Source organism: Strigops habroptila, chromosome 3 (genome assembly GCF_004027225.2).
Source record: "Strigops habroptila isolate Jane chromosome 3, bStrHab1.2.pri, whole genome shotgun sequence".
NCBI classification, from domain to species: Eukaryota; Metazoa; Chordata; class Aves; order Psittaciformes; family Psittacidae; genus Strigops; species Strigops habroptila.
Window position 1 is genome coordinate 39,928,672 of NC_044279.2, and position 20,827 is coordinate 39,949,498.

A 20,827-nucleotide genomic window follows, 5' to 3' on the forward strand; every position below is an offset into this window, starting at 1 on the left:
TTGTCACTCTATTAGCACTCCAACAGCAATGGTGTGGTACATGCATAGATGATGCGTTTAAATCCCTCCCTGAGCCAGGATTTAGAACATGTTATGAATGTGTTTATTATTCTGGATTTTCAGCTTAATAGACATCTTATAGCCAGTATTGTCATGGAAAAAACTCTGAAGACTTGAAGATTTTGGAAGGTGTTAGGGGTCCAAAGAGAGAAAAAAGATGACTAAATAGTTTTTTGAAAATATCTAGTGCCTATGCGCTTCCTCACATATGTAGCAGCTTGAAATTTTACTGTTGCATAATAATCAAGAAAAAAACACAATTCTTTCAAAATGGCAGCAAATTACTAACTCTTTTGGCTTTGAATTTTTGTAATTTTAAACTTTTACTTGCTAGTAAAACAAAAACACATGATAGGGATAGCAGAGCTTGAGGCAGGCTCTTCATCTTTTTTAATATTTTTTATTATAGTCAATAAACTTAATGTGTTTTATGGTTCCCTTAATAATATTTAAAAATCACTGAAGGTATTACTCTTTTAATCCGTTAATTCCCAGCCTTAAACTAAGTACCTTAAAGAAGCCCAGCAAGTAGAAAAAAGTATCATGTTCCCTACTACCACCCTACTGGAAAGAGCAGCTTATAGTATGGGTTCTGGTGATACAGGCAATAGAAAATGTGGCAGCAGGATGCTGGTATGTTACCACACCAAAATCTTAAATCTTATTGAAAAGCTTTAGTTACAAGGCAGACAGAACAGCATCCATAAGCAAGAATGCCTCTCTTAATGTCACTTTAATCCAGGCTGCAACACTGAGGCAAAACTGATTTGGTGTACTTCGGATATCAGTCCCAGAATTCAGCAGTCAGATTTAGTATTATGTGCCACAGGAGTTCATTTGAGCTGGTGCAACATTGAATGGTTGCATTTTTCTAACACAGACCATTAGTTCAACAACAAAATGTTGTCTCTACAATTGGTAGAGAGAATTGCTTTTACTCTGAAAAACAAGTTTAAATTTGCAATGCAGGCCTGGCAAATTTATTATATTTGGACTAACAAGATCTATCTATCTATCAAAAAAACCCCCATATATATACCTCTATACCTCTATCAGAGATTTGCAGCTTGCTTATGTCTTCCTTTCCTCAATCAATGAAACAAAGTATTACACCAAGCCCCTCAATCATGAATGCTCTAAATCTGTTATCTTTCAGGAAGGACTGACTTAGGGACTGAACTGAACACGTATCATCCAGTCTGAACTTCTCACAAGCCAAGCAAACAATCTGACATTGTCTGGCTGATTTTTACTGAACAGGCTTTTCTGTTTTTGCACTAACTACAAAACTGCTCCACATTCACAGCTCATTTATTCCTGGCACCTGACACCAACATACATGGAAAAACCCTCAGTCTTGTGTGAAACAACTAGAGTCAGCAAACACAACCAGATTTATATAACCGAAGTGAATTAATCTCAGCAGATCTTTGCAAAACCTCTCCATAACATGGATAGAGAATTTACCAGGCTCTAAGCGCTAAGAATGACCCTTGCGAGACTCCCTGAGCATCCTCCAGCACCTTTCTACACAATGAAGGAGAGAAAAAGCAAATAAATCTGTGGAGGTTAAAAATCACTGAAGATAAATAGTTTGCAATCTAGGTGGGAACTTTTAATAGATAAAATATTGGGCAACCTCTTTAACAGTAACACTTCGGTAATTTCAGGCAACTGTGAATATTTTTAGCCTGAAAAGCACGGAGAATTACAGTAAACCTAGCCAAACTAAAATTTACCAACAACTCAGATATAATAAGGGTAAACTGTGCATTCAACAGCGCACTGAATCTAATAGTATGTAAATAATTAGCACTTGCTTCTGGCCTGTATTTCAGAAAAAGAGTCCATTCTGGTATAGATCCTTTCTAAAAAAAATGCTAAATACTAGGAGGTTAACTACAGATAGATCTGCCTGACAAGCTGTTTATTACTGTTTTGCTCAACATTGATGCTTGTGAAAGGCCACAGTGCACTTGGCAAAGCAGACCAAAATTTTTACCTAAATTCAACAGCACTTTGTTATCCCTAAAGGAAAAAGACATTCAGTCATTTCCAAAATCTGCTGAGTATCCTACTTTGTTATCCTAAAGGCAATCATCTTTCAGAGGTTAGAACAAAGGCAAGAAAAACCTGTTAATTTGGTGACAGATTTCTTGATAATCCTGCAATTTCCATTCATAGCAATGTAAAACAATGAGGTGTATATATTTGACCATGCACAGAACAACACATACCTCACTGGTTTTGAGCAAAGACACACAAAAAAACCATTTATCTCTTGTTGCATTTTGTTTTATCTGTAAACTCCTCAGATCAGAACATTCTGGACAGAACTTGCACGGGACCTAGCACGATGAAACCTCATACACAAGACCTACAGTGTTATCACAGTACTCGGAGAGTTCAGAGAACATGCAAGCAGAAAATGCAATGGCCAATGCAAGAAGGAATATTTTATTTATCAAAGAAAATTGTTTAGAGATTTACTTTAACAAAGATATTTCCTTAGTATTATATTACCTAATACTAGGCAATGTGTTGAAAAGACTCCAGCACTTTTTTAACAAGCAGTTTTAACGATAGAAATTAAGTCGTATGCTTGCCTCACTTTATGCTTTCCTTCTGCTTCATCCTAATTCCATCTTCTCTCATTTTGAGGGTAATGAGCCTCTAAAAACACATTCATTTCTGCTCATGTGGGCAAGCACCACATTTCAGATGAAGTTGACCCAGATCTAAACTCCCAGATTCTCGAGTTGATGGGACCAACCAACTTCTATTCCTCAGTGTTGTTAATGTTCAGAATATGTTTGGTTTTATGAAGCACCCTAACCTAAAAGGATTTAGCCTGATCATCATTTCAGAAAAGTCACAGCAAGGAGATCACTTTTTGTTTGAATCATTAACAACATTTCACTGTGAGAAGTTCTGAAAACTTAGTTTTTGACAGGCTGCAACACAAATTCAGCCTTGGTATAAAGCCAAACAGCTTCACCGACACCCTTTTTTAAAACAAAGATTGTGGCCCAAGCGCAAGGCTTGAAACTATTTGGAAAAAAAGTTGAAGAAAAATTTCCAAATAAGATCCAAATACTCACAATCCTTCTCCCATTTCTTAAAAGCTTTGGGGTTTTTTTTAATAGTTGTTTAGTGTTTGTTTCAATGCATGAGAAAAAATTATTTTTCTTCATTTAGATTTGGGTTTTTTTCCCCTGAGGGACAACACTTTTCCAAGAGAGAATGGTTGTACAAACACTTCAGGGCCACCAAATCAACATTTTCAAAATTGAAATTAATGCAAATGGCATTAATAAAAAGTTCTGTCTGGTTTTGCCAGAAGAGAGCAGTTAAAAGTTACAAAAATGTTCAGTGTGTAATACACAGCATGCAGAACATTCCTCATTAAGTAGTTAAAACTCTCAGTAGGCTGCTGATTCTCTCTGTGCACCTTTTGAAGGCAGCGTGCACCCAGTTTTGTCCATGTGTGTCGGCATCATATCTCAGACAACGTTGGTACAGATTCCAGCTGCCAGCTTCTCTAGTTGATAGGATCACCAGCCAAGCTCTGTTGCTGATCCACAGTAAGTGGATTAATCATCTACAACTTGATTTTTAATGAAGCACATAAACCTAAAGGGAGCGTCAAATGCCTCCATATAACTTGTTAGAAGTAGAAAACTTTATGATTCCTATTTGAATTCAGTGTCCCACAAGGAAGTGGCTCAGAGTTAAAAGCAATTTCAAAAATGACAACCAATTCTCAGATTGCAAATTGATCAGTCTCTGTGGATTATCACAATTTCTGTGCGTCCAATGCCATGCTTTACCTTGCACATAGCTCCTAAAGTGTCTTGAAGAAATTAAGGTCCCTTTAAGAATCGTGGCTGCAAATGACCTGACAACAGTCTTGTAGGCCATGTCTGTGTTTCATAGTAGGAAAAGGCACATGGTCAGAGGACACTGTGGCTCACATCTAATCCACATGTCCAAGTCTCCTTTCCAATGCAATCCCAAATAAAACAGGACAGAGCTAGAAACTGATCCTCACACTCAGGTGTGTTATTCATAAAACCAGACTAATATTACTCCATATTCAAGCTATGCTTTGTCTGTCCATCCTGCACCCTTAAAAGAAGCTATTTCTACACATTATTGAGTATTCCACAGGTCATAGTCAGTGAAGAAGTTAATGTACAGGTAATTGTTGGTGGTCAGTTACCCTTATTTCTTGTTTCACAGTTAACTTTTGAATAAAATTTCTCACAATATTTCAGTATTTTCCCAGAAAGAGTCTGTATCTTTGAGATCTGTTGGATCTCAACATCTTCTCGCTAAGCTCCCCACACTGCGTAACATACATTTTCTAACGTGAGTATTCAATAGCAGCTTTTAAGGTTGTTTCAGTTCATTTGAGTTTCATTACAGGACTTAGAAGGCTTGCCCTTGACACACTTGACTACAGAAAAAGAAAAGTACTGAATATTTAATAAGCCCTTGGAAATACAACATTTAATATTCTCTAATGCAGGTACAGAATTGCCTTTGAAGAAAAAAGGTGACAACGCTGCTTTAAATAAATATTTTCACAGGCACATTACTAGACTTGATACATGCATATTGCTGGAATTTAAAACAACTTAAAAAAACCAATAATCCTCCCCATCATACCTAGTAGACTGAAAATACAACTATAAGGAGACCGTCTCAGAAAAGAAATTGCATTTTATTTCTTAAAGAAACCAGCTTTGATGGGCTTGCTCACTATTAAAACCAAAATCCCGCTTTTGTTATAAAAGAGAAGAGTTTACTCAACACCTTAGCTTTTCCAGACCCAAACAAGGGTAGGGGAGTTTCCACAGCCATGAGTTCTTTGTTTTCCCACCAGATAATTCAAGCTAATCAGAACACTCAAAATGGAGTAACTTTTGTCGGATAATAAAATACTTGAAAGGAAGGCAGCTATTTTTTAAAACATCGTGCTAATTTTGTAAAATACAAAAGATGTCCACTTTGAAGATTTAAAAATTATTTCCAGTGAAATCTGTTTGCATCTGTTTAAGCCATGTCTTTTCATAGTTCAGAATATGATACAAACTATTTGAAAAAAGTAACTGATTCAGTTTCTTCCTTCTACTAACCCTCTGACCACAAGAAGGAAGCTAATCTATGCATTAAAAGCATCCAATCTCATTGACTACAAAAATTTAGTCAGATATATTCATTATAAAACCATATTTTGCAAATTTTTCTCCATATGTACTCTAAGAATATACTATTTGTTAGTATAGACAGTTATAAGTGGTTATACCAAAATTAAATATTCCCATCATAAACTTTACAATCTGATATTGACATTTTTATTTTTTCCTCTCAAGGTTCAGGAAAGAAATGGCTTTGTCCCTGTAAATCTTCCATGTATTTGTCCCTTAATATTCTCCACAAGCCTTTTTTATTCTTCCAGGAATTCAAACCCCAGCTACTTTGTGGAATCCCCCTAGTCCTGTAAGACACAGTCAAACAGGGAACAAAGCCACTGCCACATGCTGTTTCCAATCCTTCACAACTAACTTGTGATGCAGATTTTTTTAATCTAGTTTTATAGCTGCTTAGTCACATAAAACCAAAGTCTTAAAACAAGAAATCCCATAAAAATTCCAATAAATTTGAGAGATACGAGTGTTCAATGAAAATACAATTCAAATATGGATGTTACTTAAGCAGAAAAAGAAACTGCATTTGTAAAGTAAATGGCATGTTTTACTCTAATGAGTAGCAACTAACATTGGAATGAAATTACAGAATTAGATACCACTTCCAGCTTTAAAAAGAGTTGTCTCTGGGTTTAGATTTGACAGATTGTTCTCGTTTCTGATTTTAACATGATAGATCTTTTTCCCTCTCTTTATCTTTCATCTGGATATCAGGAAACTGCTAAAATCAGAACATGATATCAGAATGAGCTCTTGTGACGACCTTAACTGTATAATTTAATTTTCTGTGGGGTGAAATTTAAATATTAATGCTCATTTTACCCAAACCCAATACCTAACAAAACAGATCATTAGTGTCTTCACAACTCTATTTCTCAAAGATTCTGTTCTTCCTTAGCTATAAGCTCCTCTTGGAAAATTAACAGTTTACACGCACGCACACACAAAAAGGAAAAGTCACATATGTTTTTATGGCGTGATGCATTTTCAGTGCATTGCATCTGGGTATACTGAGTAAGATACCAAATACTGTGAGCAGCTACTAACCAAACTACTGGCATTTAAAATATAAACTCTAGGCAAATACACTTTCAGTTTGCTTCATCACTCATAAATCATCATCTCTCACATTATCACTCTCCAAAGATTAAGAAATGGATACAGACACAGCATTTTAAATAAATCTTCAAGGGAAAACCAAAAACATGATACATGAAGTGTCAGGCACTAAATCCAATTTAATGTCTTTCAAAATCTGTAACTCATCCTCCTTCTGTGGGTTAAGGTGGAATGTCAGCATTAAACTGGTTTTTAAATGCCTGCATAAAGATTCAACAGCCCAACCTTAGCATCCTGATTGGGAAACTCTGGCCATTATGATTTCGCAACCAACATCAAGCCACAGTTGGCAGAGTTCTTGCCAATATTTTCATTTTCATCCTGTGAAAGGAAAGTCTACTCTTTTCAAATCCCCAGTACAGTTCTTCCTCATTTGTACTCTCTCCTGCTAACATCGTCTGGCTTTCAATTTAACACTTAACATTCTGCTACTATAATTCTACGCATAGTCATATTTAAATGAAAAAATCCATACATCAATATACTTTTACTGATATACTGTTTAAGAACAGCCTATAAGTAAATACTATTCGTAGATTTATAGTGCAGGAGTATTTACAGATCAGAATGGCTACCATCTGCATGTAGTAGTGGAAACACAAATGTTCTCTTCCTTGCTCATTCTTATCCCATTTATTACAGTTCTACAAAGCAGTTGTCTTTCATTAAGAGCTGGAACACAAATAAAAAGGTTATGAATGCCTCTTTTCGCACCCAGAAATTCAGGTCCACAATTAAGTCACTCTAACTCAGCTGTCAGGTAAACCAGTAGTCTGACACCAGTTTGACCCAGATACATATCTGCATCTGACTCAACAAATCTTACTTCTACATTTTAAAGCACTTTATAAAGAAAACCAGTTACAATTTATGCTGTATTTTAATTACATTTGTAACATATATTTTCCCAAAGGATTCAAAACTGATTTACAAACCTCCCCTGATTTAGACATGTTCTGCTGCTCAGCATGGAAAACTTTTTCTCTGCTGAAAAACTGGAAAGAAGATGTGACAATGCACTTCAGTCTGGGCGAGGGGAGCACACTTCATGCAGTGGGAGTCCCCAGGACAGGCCTGATCTGCTGTCCAGAACATTCTTTTGTACTCCACCCCTGGTTGCCTCACACCCAAGAAAATTACTAATTTCCTAAATGACCAGTACTGTTTTCTATCAGGCAAATCAAAACCATCTCACGTTGTTGTCCTATTGAGCAGCTAAGTCAAACATGTCATAGGGACACAGAACATGTATAAAGGTCTGGTTTACCCTCCTGAAGACTCAGCAGAACTGCTTGAAAAGCAATTGTGCTGCCTCCAGAAGCTTCCTTTTCCCATCCACTTGAATTTATCGAGCTTGTTTCACTTGTGATCTTTCTGAGCTGTGACTACTGCAGCAGTATTTTGGGTTTTACAGCCAGCTGTGCCGATTTTTTTTAACTAGACTTGGCATTTATATTCTAACAATCATCTTTTTTTTTAAAAAAAAAAAAGGCATCAGCAAGGCTCACTTTGACCTTGCCTTACTGAAAAGGTCTGCATGGTTACGTGACCTGATAAGCAAAGCACTGCCACTCATTCATTAAACATTGCTATCAATCAAACAGGCAAAATATTTCTAGTAGTTGCAAAAATGCAATGGATGTTCTTCCTGGAGTGAAGACAAAGGTGAGAAAAAGATGAATTCTCTTTCCATATTCTGGGTACAGTATCAGACATTCAGAGGCTTCTTATTACTAAAAGAACATCTTCCAAAATAAGTTAAAATTCTCCAAAAGGCTGAAGAAGGCAGATTTTGAAGGACCCATTTCAGCCAGTCCAAATTTACATGCTGAGTTGAATTAGCCTCTCTGTATGTTTTGTTTCCCTTCCCTAGACTACCTGCTCTTCACACCATTACAGCAGAGATGAGGCTCTGGGACCTGGCAACTTAAAATACTACATCTTTCTTTCTGTGCCAGATTTATCATGAAAAGTTTTCATTTGGCTCAATGGGTCAAAACTGGAAAGAAAATATTCAGTATAATACTATTTATTATTAATAGACTTTCACACCCATGCAGACAAATGGAGAAAAGAGAGAAATTCTTAAGAAGACAAATTCATGAAAATTCTATTTATAATGTAGTTTGCCTAGTACATAAATCTCATGTCCATTAAAATTACAGAAACATTTTCAGCCCCATCATCTCTGTCTCACTTAAGCACTCAGGCTCATTTATGTCTACTTTTTCTCTCACTCAAAACAAGTCTGATGGCCTAATTTAAAATTACACTTGGGTGAATTTAGAAAACTTCAAGATTTTGAAGCTCGACATCCATTAAGATTTGTAATAAAGCCCATCTTCACTTTCACCAGAGAGCCTCATAACCAAACCAAACATTTGTCATCCCAAATCTAATCAAAACACACTAGAATTATTTACAAGTTTTCCAGACCTGTGTCTTTCCTGTATAATATAATAAGACTTCTGCTGCAACTGCTGGAATAGAAATTGCTGAACTATGTCTAAAAAATTGAAGGGATGGAGTAATTTCCAAGGTACTCAAAAGTGTATGCTATGCCTTTAAACAGCTGTTTACTAGGTCTCTTTTGACTTAAAGCTCTTTCTTCTTATACTTACACTAATTAAAGAGCACTGGTTGAATTTTTCATACCTACACCACAGATTTTGGTGGTGTAGGTGTTTCCGATCTACCATATTAATAGTTAATAACTATTGTTATTAACTGGTACCATTGCTTCATGATTTCAACTGAGTTATGGGAAAGCAAAACCACAATGAATAGGCTACCTAGACTATGCCATTACCTAAATCTTAGCTGGTTGGTATGTTAGCCTTAATGATGAGCTTCCAATGTAGCATGTTTTGTGGAGTAATCTAAGTTGAATAAAAGCAAATTATGAACCCAGAAACTGCATCCTATGGCTTCTTATGAGAACCCTCACAGTGGCAATCCAGTAGATAAAACTCCTCTGCCATTTGCACTAGCAAAGTCTCAAGCTCTCTGGTTCTGACATGAAAAAACTCTACGGAGTGCAGATTTTTTTCCCATGTGTCCATAGCTTTCTCTTTTCTGCATTTCAGACTCTACCGTGTCGCTGCCCCGGTATTGTCTCTTCCCTGTCCTTCACTCCCTCTTCCAACCAGCAGCTCTACTCTCAGGTTTACTGCTGGGTCCCAGACTTTCCTTCTCTCTTTTTCTCAGCAACTTCTTACCTTATTTGTATATCCATGTCCTGCATCTCAAATCACTCCTTATTTTCATATGCAGCTTGCTCTCCAGAGCTGATGCATCTTCCCTCCTTCTGAGTCTTCCTCCAGCCTCAGCCTTCACTTCACATGCCACCCTGGCTCTCTGTCCCAGGCTTTTTGCTCAGCCAAACCTCTTTTCCTCCTAGTCTCAAACTCTGTATCTTTCTACCTCTCTCCATGTTTCTGGAGGATCTTCAAGACTTTCCTCTCTGACATAAATCACAACCACTTTCTTGTTTCCCATCTCCCAAAGCAATTTCATCTTCCTTCTGCTCCAGCAGTGATACCATCTCATGATATGCTGGCCCAGCCACTCTCAGACACCTTTTCTGCTTCCATTCACAACTTCACCAGGATCTTTATGCCGGTGTACTCTCCCTGTGTGGTTTATGTGACTTTTATATTTGAATTTGAAGAGTGCACGTGCCTGTAAACTCATCTGCTTTTTCCAAATGACCTAATGAAAGATATTATCTTTTCCTCCAAACCTGGCTTTACTTTGAGACTGAAGGCTTTCTCCCCCACAAGCTAGATACCAAGAAAGCAGAAGGGAGCACAGAATAAATGCTGACCTTAATTAAACAAGTCTACTATCTAATAAAATTAAAGCAGTTCCTCTTCAGAGAAAGATTTATGCCTTTCTATAGTCAAATCACTGGATAGTCTATAAAATAAAAACAGTATTTCAGCTTTAATTTTTTCCTAGGCCAGACAAGACAGTGTCCTTGGAATCCCTCCATGATCTCACAGGAGCCTCTTAAAAGACTTTTAAGATTAAAAAATTAATAATCTTTGAGATACCTAAATTGATGAACTGTGTACCTTAACGCTCTGGTGCAGCTGAAAGAGTGATGCACCTGGAGAAGAGTTTGAGGTCAAAAGGGTGTTTTTATGAGAGGGGGAAGGGTAAGGCTGTTAAAATGCCTGTGTGTGATGTATGTGAATATATTTCAAGCTCACAACACAATCATATAGATCAAAGCTAAATTTATAGAGACAGTGAATTATTCACTGCAACTGTAGTCAGCTAAGCTTAGCCGGACTCTCAGGAACTGAGCATGTCACCCCAGACAACACTAGTTCATACACACACACTGTTTTTTCAGATCTATCTTTTGGCTCCATAGTACAAAATGATTGCATTGGTCAACCAGTTGCCCAGAATCTTGTTGAAGGTTTTCCTAAAGATAGGTAAAAACCTATATGTTGCTTACTTGTAGTTTTTAATTCATTAAAATTCTATTTATCCCTGTCTCCAGGGATGCAGAAGTGATGGCTCAATTGAACTGAGAAAGGGAATGTAAGGAAGAAAAAAGCCACCAGTACAACAGTTATTAGGCTACTCAGACAACTGTGACGTTCAGATTTCATTCCTGTCCTGTTCAAATCAGGCACTTGAACTGAGATGAAAGATAGTTCAAGTCCCTCCTCTAGATTCTGGGATAAGCACGCTTAAGCATATGAAAAAGATTACACAAGTTTATAAGAGGGATTATATGACACTGGGCCTGAGATAAGAGAATTGGACTCAAAGACCCAAGACACTCCTCCAGCCCTCTGTCCCCGTTTGTGCCCATTTGGAAATAAATATTTCCAAATCCAATTTACACAGTTATTTAATACATAGATTATGTTCTAAGCTATTGCCATTGCAAGCATTAGCATTGAAGATACATACAGCACCATTTCAAACGTATTTCTATTATTTAATAGCATCTGCATTGCCAACATTATTTAGCTTAAACATTCTCTCAGAGCTTTATCACCAGTTTGCCCTAGGGACTGACACTAATCCTTATACTCGGGGCTGGACTAATTAGCACAATGACAAATACCAGAGCTGTTGTGTACAGACCATCATCCTGCTGAAGATTTCTTTATCCAAGAGCTTGTTATTGATGAGAGGGAGCTTGCTAGCAGCAGAAGGGAAACATATGGGACTTGCCTTGTGAAAACTGAGGAATGAATTTGTCAAACCTGTCAATTAACCATAGCATATATTTCTCCAGAACCAGGTGCTGAGGTGGACAAGAGAATTCATCCCAATGCGCCAGGCTTCAGAAGCAGCCTTCCCAATCTGCTGGGAAAAGCTACTGCCTGTCTTCTGCACTTTTGCTTTTTATAACAACTCTTGTCTCTTTTAGAGGTATAACATTCAGAAAATAAATATCTTTATCCTTTTTCTTGTAATTCTAAACCCCATTCTTTTAAAATTTACATTAATAGCTTACTTATGAAAAATCAATAATAGAATATACACAGTGAACCCATTCCAGGATCTTTTTGATTAAATTCTCCACACAAAGACATGTGGGAAGAAATATAAACTTAGTATAAACATTTGGATGTCCTAGAAGGCTAAAATTCACCTGCAGTAAAGCAGCCAGGAATATCAATACTTATATTATCATTTATGCATCAGAGTCAACATGCAATCGAATTGGCTGGGGCAGTTCTTCCTCATGCAAGTAGGATTTTGGGCTATCTGAAGGAAAATAACTCTGCCCTGGTTATCATTTAGGCTGGTATCTTCACAACGATCGTCACAGCAATGAGAAGCAATGTATGTAGCGTGCAGTGAAAACTCTATACTAAGGGAATGTAATTCTCTAGAGAGATCCTGTGGCAAAGACCAGAGTCAGGAAATCATGCAGTAAAGGGGGTCTGTGACATGACTTGAGATCTTGCTGCTGATTACACCCAAAGTGGGACTCTAGGAGAATGAATTGCCACCGCTGCCGCTACGAGGCAGACTATGCTTACTAGAGGTTGTTTCTGCAAAAGGAGTGGCATGCAATGCTGCATGGAGACACATTTTCCAGTTTCCATTTCCAGTTTAAAGTCTACATGGGGTATTTACTGCTGGCACTCTCCTTTCAAGACAGGTTACATCTGTCCATATACTTCGCTTAAATAAGGAGCAGGTTACTTGTACATGGAATTACCAGTGTTGTCGCTGCTGAAATATGCATGTGACATGCCAACAGAGGTCAGTTGCTGGTGATTTTTATGAAGTAAACCAGAAAATTAGCAGGATGCTAGTGGGAACAGTGTTCTTTACAGCCTCAGAGTTCCTAACAAAAACACTGTTACACACAAATGATTCTTCACTGTCAAGACACTCTGTCCCTTAAGATGTTCAGAATTATAATAATTGCATTAAAACATCGCCCTTTATTCAAATAGGGGGTTGTGTGCTGTGTTTTTGTTTGGGGTTTCTTTGATGGGGATGTTGACTGAAGCTACTAGGAGAGATGATGCTCACTAAAGTAGTCTAATAGTCTATAGGTGTCACTCACGGTCTGCGGGATTACTTGCCAGGCAACAGCAGAGATGCATTAAGAGAATGTATGAGACAAACCTGGAAGATTGGGGGAAACTTAAATGCAACAGAGGCTTCTTTCTGGTTTGCAGCACATGACAGAGAGAGGTCTTCTTTCTGCTGTATTTCAGCAACAAAAGACTGCTTCTTCCTTTAGTAAAAGAGATACTATAATGTAAATGTTATGAATTCATGAAATACCAGCCAGTCAGGTATTTCCCCTGCCCTCAACACAGAAACAGCTCAAAAAAAATCATTCATGAGCAAAGTTTAATATGTATGCTATGTTCATAATTAAGTTTATAATATATTCTTTTTCCAGTTCAAATACAAATCACTTATACATCATCATGTTTGACCTGCAGTTTTATAGCAGGTAGCTTTGGTGCATGTCTCTCAGTGCAATTATGAGTTTGGCTCCTAGGAAGCACCAACTGGCTGGTGTCAGATGAGGGTGATGCAGGACTTGCATGTGATGAGGGTGTCAGATGAGACTTGCAGGAGGCACCAAGGTTGAGAGCAGCATGCCCCCTCAACAAATGGAAGAATATTGCTACAAAGGGGATTTTTAGCATTGCAAGACATATGCCTTGTCATAAAGAAAGTCATTTTATTTCACAACAGCAGTGACTACTGTCTGCAAATCCAGCCCCGCTCTTCTCTAGAGGAAAACAATGAAACAAGATGTTACTTGCTAAATTAAAAATAATAATAATCTCACCTGTATGGAATATTTTTCGTACACCCAGCTCAAGTACTCCAGAATGATCCATGATACCACATGTACTGTGTGGACTGAGATTTTAGATCCCATGAGCTTCTAGTGCTTCCTGAGTTCGATTCCATCTCACAACTGCAAGGGCAGGCAGACCCCAGGCCACAGCACTGCTCCTGATGCCCCAGTGCCAAATAACAGACATTACCAACTCCAGCACATTTGCACATTACTGAGAGCATTTTCAAAGATAGCATAGTGCATGGCATTCAGGGTTTTTCACTGACAATTTCTTGTGTGAAGACAGAGCTCCTGTCTCAGGCCATATGACAGATGCCCTTCAAACCTACACACTTGCATACGAACAACACATTTCTAATAATATCTTCCTTTATGCTGAATGTGGACGTGGATATGTTACCCTGTTTATCCGACATAGTCTTAATACATGAATATGGCACTTACTTCTTTTAAAACTTTCTGTGGCAATGGATTTTCCAACAACACTGAAAACTGTCAAATGTCCTCCTCCCATAAGTCTCAATATATTTTGGGGTGGGAGGACATCAAGAGGTGTTATGCAACCTCTGGAAATGATCCAGTTTGAAAAAAACATAATGTCTGGTGAACTCCCTTAGTTCTAGCACATCATTTGCATGCTGCCACTTTAATTTCTAAAATAATGCCATCCAAGAGGTGAAAAGCTGCATTTATTCACAGAAAAACTGTTCATGAAATCTTCATTGGGAATTCCAGTCTTTCTGGGACAGACTTTGATTTCTGCTTTCCCATGCCTCCCTCGCACAAAAGAGGTTTCCCACCAAAACAGCCAGTAGCTGGGATTAGGACGCTCACAGCAAAAGTGAAAGACCATGTTAAAGTCTCTAAGGAGTCAATGCATGCCCCAAACTATATCCCTGGACTGATGTGGAGTCCACCTTTCCTTGCCTTCCAAAGGACTATGTAACAGACTTCAATGCTCCCCCAAAAGTTCATGAAACAAAATTTTTGTTTTCTATTTAGCCATAACCATGATTTTATCCCATTTCTCAGTGGGTAAGATTTTCTAACTGTAACACCCCAACATTCTCTCTCTCTCTATTCCTCTCCGTCTCTTCTTTCTGTATCAAGCGCCATCTGAAGTGACAGGCAGACAATGCACCAGCCTTTTCAAAACCTGCTGGGAAATGCACTTGAAAGAAAAGTATCAAAACCATCCAGAACCACACAAAAAATATAATGGCATGCAATTAATTAACCTGTCAAGAGAGAAGCAGACGTTATTGTTCTGATGAGCTTTTTCAATTGTGGGTTGCTTCCTCTTGCCAGGTGCAGCTGCAGTGATAGCAGGGGGGAAGCTCACAAAAATACTATACTGCCAACCCAGAACAAAAACTGGCCTTCAGACAAACAGCCTGGCCATGCGCTCACTGAATACAGGAGCTTTTCTCCACAGGAAATCAGATACAGAGTAACAGAAAGCAAGGATGGAGTTTTATTTTCCATTTTGCACAGCTGGCACCAATAATATTTCTATTCATTAAAAAAAAAAAAAAGAAAAGAAAAAAAAGAGTGGCTGGAGCTCAAGCAGAACCAAATACATGGAGCTTTTCAGGCTCAATCCTGTGAAATACTCAGCACCTCCTGCAGTGGGAACACTCGACAGAGAGAGAGATAAGCAGAACACAGGACTGGTCTGGTGAGCGCTAATTGTCTGGGCTCTCTGTAAGAAACATACGACTGTGGTATTTGACAAAGCTCCTTAGCATTATGGAAAATAAGAGCCTTAGAAATCTCAGTTTTTACACTCCGTCTCAGCTAACACTCTTGGGCTTTTATGGCTATTTCTGTAAGGGATTTATAGCAAACTTCATGTTAGTGCTTCCAGAGTTCATGCTCTGCTGTCATAGCTTTCTGGAATTCTTTTCACTTGATTAACGATTCATCTACTGCTTCTTTAACTGTATAATGTCCTAGAGCAGCTCTTACAGTTACCCACACTGCCAGTTATTAAAGAAAAATATTAAAGAAAAGCTTTCTTCTTTTGGTCCAATCTTTAAAAATTTTCCAGGATTCATAAAATTCTCTGTTACATGGGGTTATATCACTACCAAGATTAAGAGGGCTTGTTGGACAGTTGCCATTACACAAGTGTCCTTATTTTGGGGCCTTTCTTGTTTCTAAGTTCATTATTGTTTATTCATATTCATGAATGAGTAGGAAATGGATAGGATAATCCATCAGGTACACACAATTGTAATGCCAGGATGGTAGGTTTGCTGAAATAAAAAAAAAAAAAAAAAATAGTTGGGTTTGGGTTTTTTTTCAGATTTCAGCCATGAAATTTCAGCTGAATCTCAACAGGTATCCTGGGGAACAGACACACATTATAGCCTAGGAACATACTTTAAAAGCTAGGTTCAGAAATTATGGATAGCAAGAAGTTGGGAAGGAAGAAATATTGTTTCTCTTAGAAGGCTACCAATACGGAACAGGTTTTGAGAGTAATTTTGTGAAAAACAGGGTTGTGGACATTTATGGCCCCAACTGAAGTATGTTTCAGGCCATCTGAAATGGAGTTTTGCTCACTGAGTATAGGCGTGAATTTAAAAGATAGAGTAAGTTTTGTTCTCCATATCACTTAGAGAGATTTCATTAAGCATTTCAACTACTATAGGATGCTTTCAAGTGATATAATGCTTCAGATACGAAGTAACGAGCAACAGTGTGAAAATTTAAGTTTTCAGCTTCATATTCATGGACAGTTTATTTCAAATGTATGAAAAATTATGCTGGATATGACCAGAAAAAACACTCAAATGTCAATTATTAAATAATTTTTTATCTACCACTGACTAGTGATCCAAATATTCTGATGCTAGAAACTAAGGAGGAAGAAATCTGGGAAGGTTTTTGTGCATTCATAGACCTGTGCCTATCCTAGAAGAACTGACTGCTGGTATATTATATTAATCATTGTCACAAATCCGTAACCACAGTGGATAACCAGAGGAGGAAAATAGGAGGTCACTACCTGTAATGCTTGAGTTAAAGTATATTTCTTATTTTATTTTACTTATCTGATAATAGACATATGTGAAAACATGACTATATTTGTTTTCTGAAGTTCTCTGTTATTGACATATGCGCATTACAAGAGGCTAAAAAGGCCACAGTGTGACATTGCCATAAGTGGTTTGGCACAAGCCTCTTGCACTTTTCAAGGAAAGATAACCCTAACAATTCTGTGATTCTGCGATATAGGGTAGGTGGAAAACTCCCTTTATGAAACCAAAATTCTGTGTAAATAGAGCCAGATAGAAAAACATTCAGGGGTTTTGGCTGCAGAAATGACAATGCATAAATTTGGCTCATGCAAGATACGGCAATATAAGATTTACACATATCAACAGATGCACATGGATTTCAGAAGCAGCCCATTTGAAAATTTAAGCCCATGAAAGATATTACAGAAGCAATAAGACAAGCCACATTCAAAAGCAGAAGAGCATTTATCAGTCAAATGTGCATTTACGAAGTACACTAAGGAGGCAGCAGGCCATTAGATAAAGACTTAGTGGTACACATGCACTCATCTGTGTGATAGAACAGCAACAGCCCGCACAAGCAAAGACATCTTTCCCTCATTTCATTCAGATCCAGGCTGCCTGCAATGCTAGCTGATATCAGCGACACTCTTCCAAAAACATAAGCTGATTCAGGCTTCTACTCCTTTAGTGGCTGATCATCACCCTAGAAGACTTGATTATGAATGCAGCTGCACTGTTGTAATAACAGTGTGACTTAGTATGATGCAATGGAGTTTCATGCTGTTAGAATTTAGACCAGAAACAAATCCAATGTCATAGAACAGGGGAAATGAGAGAGTAGGCCAAAAAAAAGTAACCTAGTCTGGCAATGTCAGACCATCTAAGATGGTGACTGTGCAATTCTTTTGAAGTTAGTGTGGTGACAGAGAGGTTTCAATGGGGCACGTGCTTAAGAATCTTGCTGACCCACAAATAAACACATCAATTTTCGTAATGTGAAGCTGAATCTGTCCCCACTCTGTGTGTGCAAGCTCATTCAATGTGCACAGACTGCTGCTGTATTGTTCTCCAGCTACTAGGTGTAGTAAATTTATAGAAAAGCAATAAAACCAACTTGGAAATCCACTGCTACATGATCCAAGATACAGCTTGTGACAGGGACCTTAAGATCTTCCTTTAATTCAAAGAAAATCTGGAAAGGCTCATGTAATTCAGAAGCTCCCAACAAGCGTATTCAGTTCAGGCTTATAAGCTTATAAGCTTATATATCTATGCAGCAAGATTCTGGTCTATGAATCCTTAATTAATATTCTCTTACACCCTTACCTCAGAAGCGAGCTTGAAATGAAGTTCAAAATGGTGACAGTGCATGTGATAAAGCTCCATTTCTCCCAGGTCCCTGCTAAATTTCTCTACAAAGCTATTGGCATGACAGAAGTGTTGATTAATCTAAATCTGGATGATATATATGCATCAGGTAATCAGAAGCTAGTCACATACCACACCAGCCAAACTGAAAGTACTCAGTTGTCACTGTAAACCAGGTACATGTGGACATGTTGGTGTAACAGAGAAGGTCAGTAAAATAAAACTTAACCAGCTCTCCCCAAGGCACTTCTAAGACTATGACACTGCCTTTTTTAAGTTTATCAAGGGAATGACTTACAGGAGACAACAATAACAGTTGTTGCTATTTCTTAAGTTTAGTTTCATAAAAGGACTCTTAATTTCTAAGAACAGTACTAATAATTAGTTGAGTACAAATAATGTAGCTGAGTACGAGATAAAAAATAAACATGGCCTTATTCAACCTCCAGTCATATTCTTATCTTAGATGCAACCCAAGTCGACGAAATGCCAGCAGAAATGTTTTGTATTACTGGCATACATCTGATTAGAAGCTTCATTTTGATCTTCAGCATGAATTTACACTAAACCTCAGGCAAGATTTGAAAGCTGCTTATCATATGTGTGCTAACTAGTTCACAGAGGAGACAGAAGAAATTCCCAGGTTAAGAAGGACAGGATGGCTCACATAATTGATACAGAAAAATAAAAGTTGTTTTCAATTCGGTGTCGTACTAATTTTTTTTTTTTTTTATTAGGTCAGAGGCTTGCTTCCACCTTGCAGTACTGGAAGAGCACTTCTTCAGAATTTCCTGTTTCTCCAACATATATAAATTGGACAATTGGTCTAAGTCACTGTGAAGCTCAGGAATAAATTTTCTGAAGCTCTTCCTGACCTGGTGTGTAAATGTTCTTGTGTTTGTACATCCTGTGCAGTTCTTACATTTTTTACATTTTCAGCCCACATTGTTAATAAGTAGAAAACTCAGTAAAGATGTAATAACCCACTCCATGTCTTGACTACTGTAACAGATTTACCCCCAGTCACTGAAAGAGGAGATAAGTCCCAGGCTTCAAAAGTTTATTTATTTTCTCAACTTGGTATACAGAGAAAGAAGTTAACAAGAAAGAAGAACCCATAAGGACTTTCAAAAGCAACATTAGATATTGGAATGAAACAGAAAAATAGGATTTAAGTCTACCTGAGGAAACATGTTTACAAGTGGGAGCTGCAGTGCAGCTTTAAATGAGCTATTCTTAGCACAGCAGTGTAGAAACGCACCACAAATAAGCATAATTAATTTTCTTACAGCTGACCTTCAGTCAGATGGTTATTTACGTTGTTTCCCCTGCGTGGAGCATCCTGATTTCTCAAGCAGCCAGTCTGGTTGGGATAAAATGGGGCATGGGCAGAACATTTACTCTGGCCATCAGTACCTACTTGACATAATAGCCATTCACACACATTTTGGCAGTCACCCATGCCACAGTCAAAAATAAGTTTTCTGTAAACATCTACCACTTCCCACAGAAAGACTAGGATGGGACATGTAGTTTAGACTCAGACCACTAGTGGTACATACATCAGATCAGAGGCTTGTACCACTGCATAGGTATGTCCACAGGTGGTGAGTTAATACTGAAAATTTGAGAGAAAGGAGCTTAGCACAATTACCATAGCTGGAAAACATTAAATGAAACAAGTGTTTCCTTCTTCCAGTGCAATAGCGTTGGGAACTGTTCTTGTACGCTTAGCAACAAAGGACAGAAAGAAAGAGCTGCTGTTTAGAAGATAGGATCCCTTCCTGGCAAATATACAGAGCTAGAAAAAATGCCACTGCTACTATCTCCTCTGCAACTTCCACAGCATGCTGGTTCCTCTACTTAGGATGTTTTAAGAGTACATCTAAAGAGACCATATTTTCACCAGGAACAATTAAAAAATACATCATCTTGTCTTTAACCTTACCATGCCACAGACAATTCATTTGTTTGCTTTCCTAATGAAAAGGTAAACAAACATGACAAATATTTAATTTTGCCAATATGTGGTTGTTTTGTCATAGCAACAACAGCCGTGCCATTGCCAACAACAGGCCACTTATTCAAGTTACTGTGGGCCTGGACTAATTCCACTGAATGTAACAGTCCTACATCTGTCCTCCACCGTAGCTGTTCCCCTGGTGCCAGCTGAAAAGACTTGCGCATGGTGCGTCTGTGAGCCAATGGTCAGCAAACAGTCCTAGTCACAATGCCTCCCACCTCCCCTGGCTCATCTCCCTTGGATGCTTCTTCTACAAGGATGCAGGAACAAGTTGCAATAAACACAAATATGTGCCCTCGAGAAACAGCTCTGCAACGATTTAAAACAGGAGGAACAGAAACTCAAGCTGGCTCACCAAATGCAGAAGTTAGTCCAGACTCAAAGTGGTGCGTCAGGCGTAGCATCCTACCCAGCATCATCTCACTGCGACATTAAATCTTTTATCTTGTAGACTATACTGCATTCTCCCTTCTGGCAATCAGTCATGCAAAGTCCCTGATTTCATTCTGCAGATGATCATGCCATTTATCAGTGAACCAATTTTCTGCGCATGACCTTCTCCTTAATATCTAGTTGGCTTTGGTCAAACTCCCAATTAAAGATTCTGCCTCCATCAGTAAACTGTTTATACACCACTTTTTTAGCATAATACCATATCAGTCAAGATGCCAGCAGTCAGTAAAAGCAGGTTTCACGCTCCATA

At 38.1% G+C, this 20,827-nt stretch overlaps 1 protein-coding gene across 14 annotated transcripts in view; it reads right to left on the bottom strand.

Annotated features, from left to right (window-relative positions):
* KCNC2 (potassium voltage-gated channel subfamily C member 2) overlaps positions 1-20,827 on the bottom strand; it is a 99,951-nt gene that overhangs the window by 11,401 nt on the left and 67,723 nt on the right. The gene's annotated exons all lie outside the window — the stretch shown is intronic.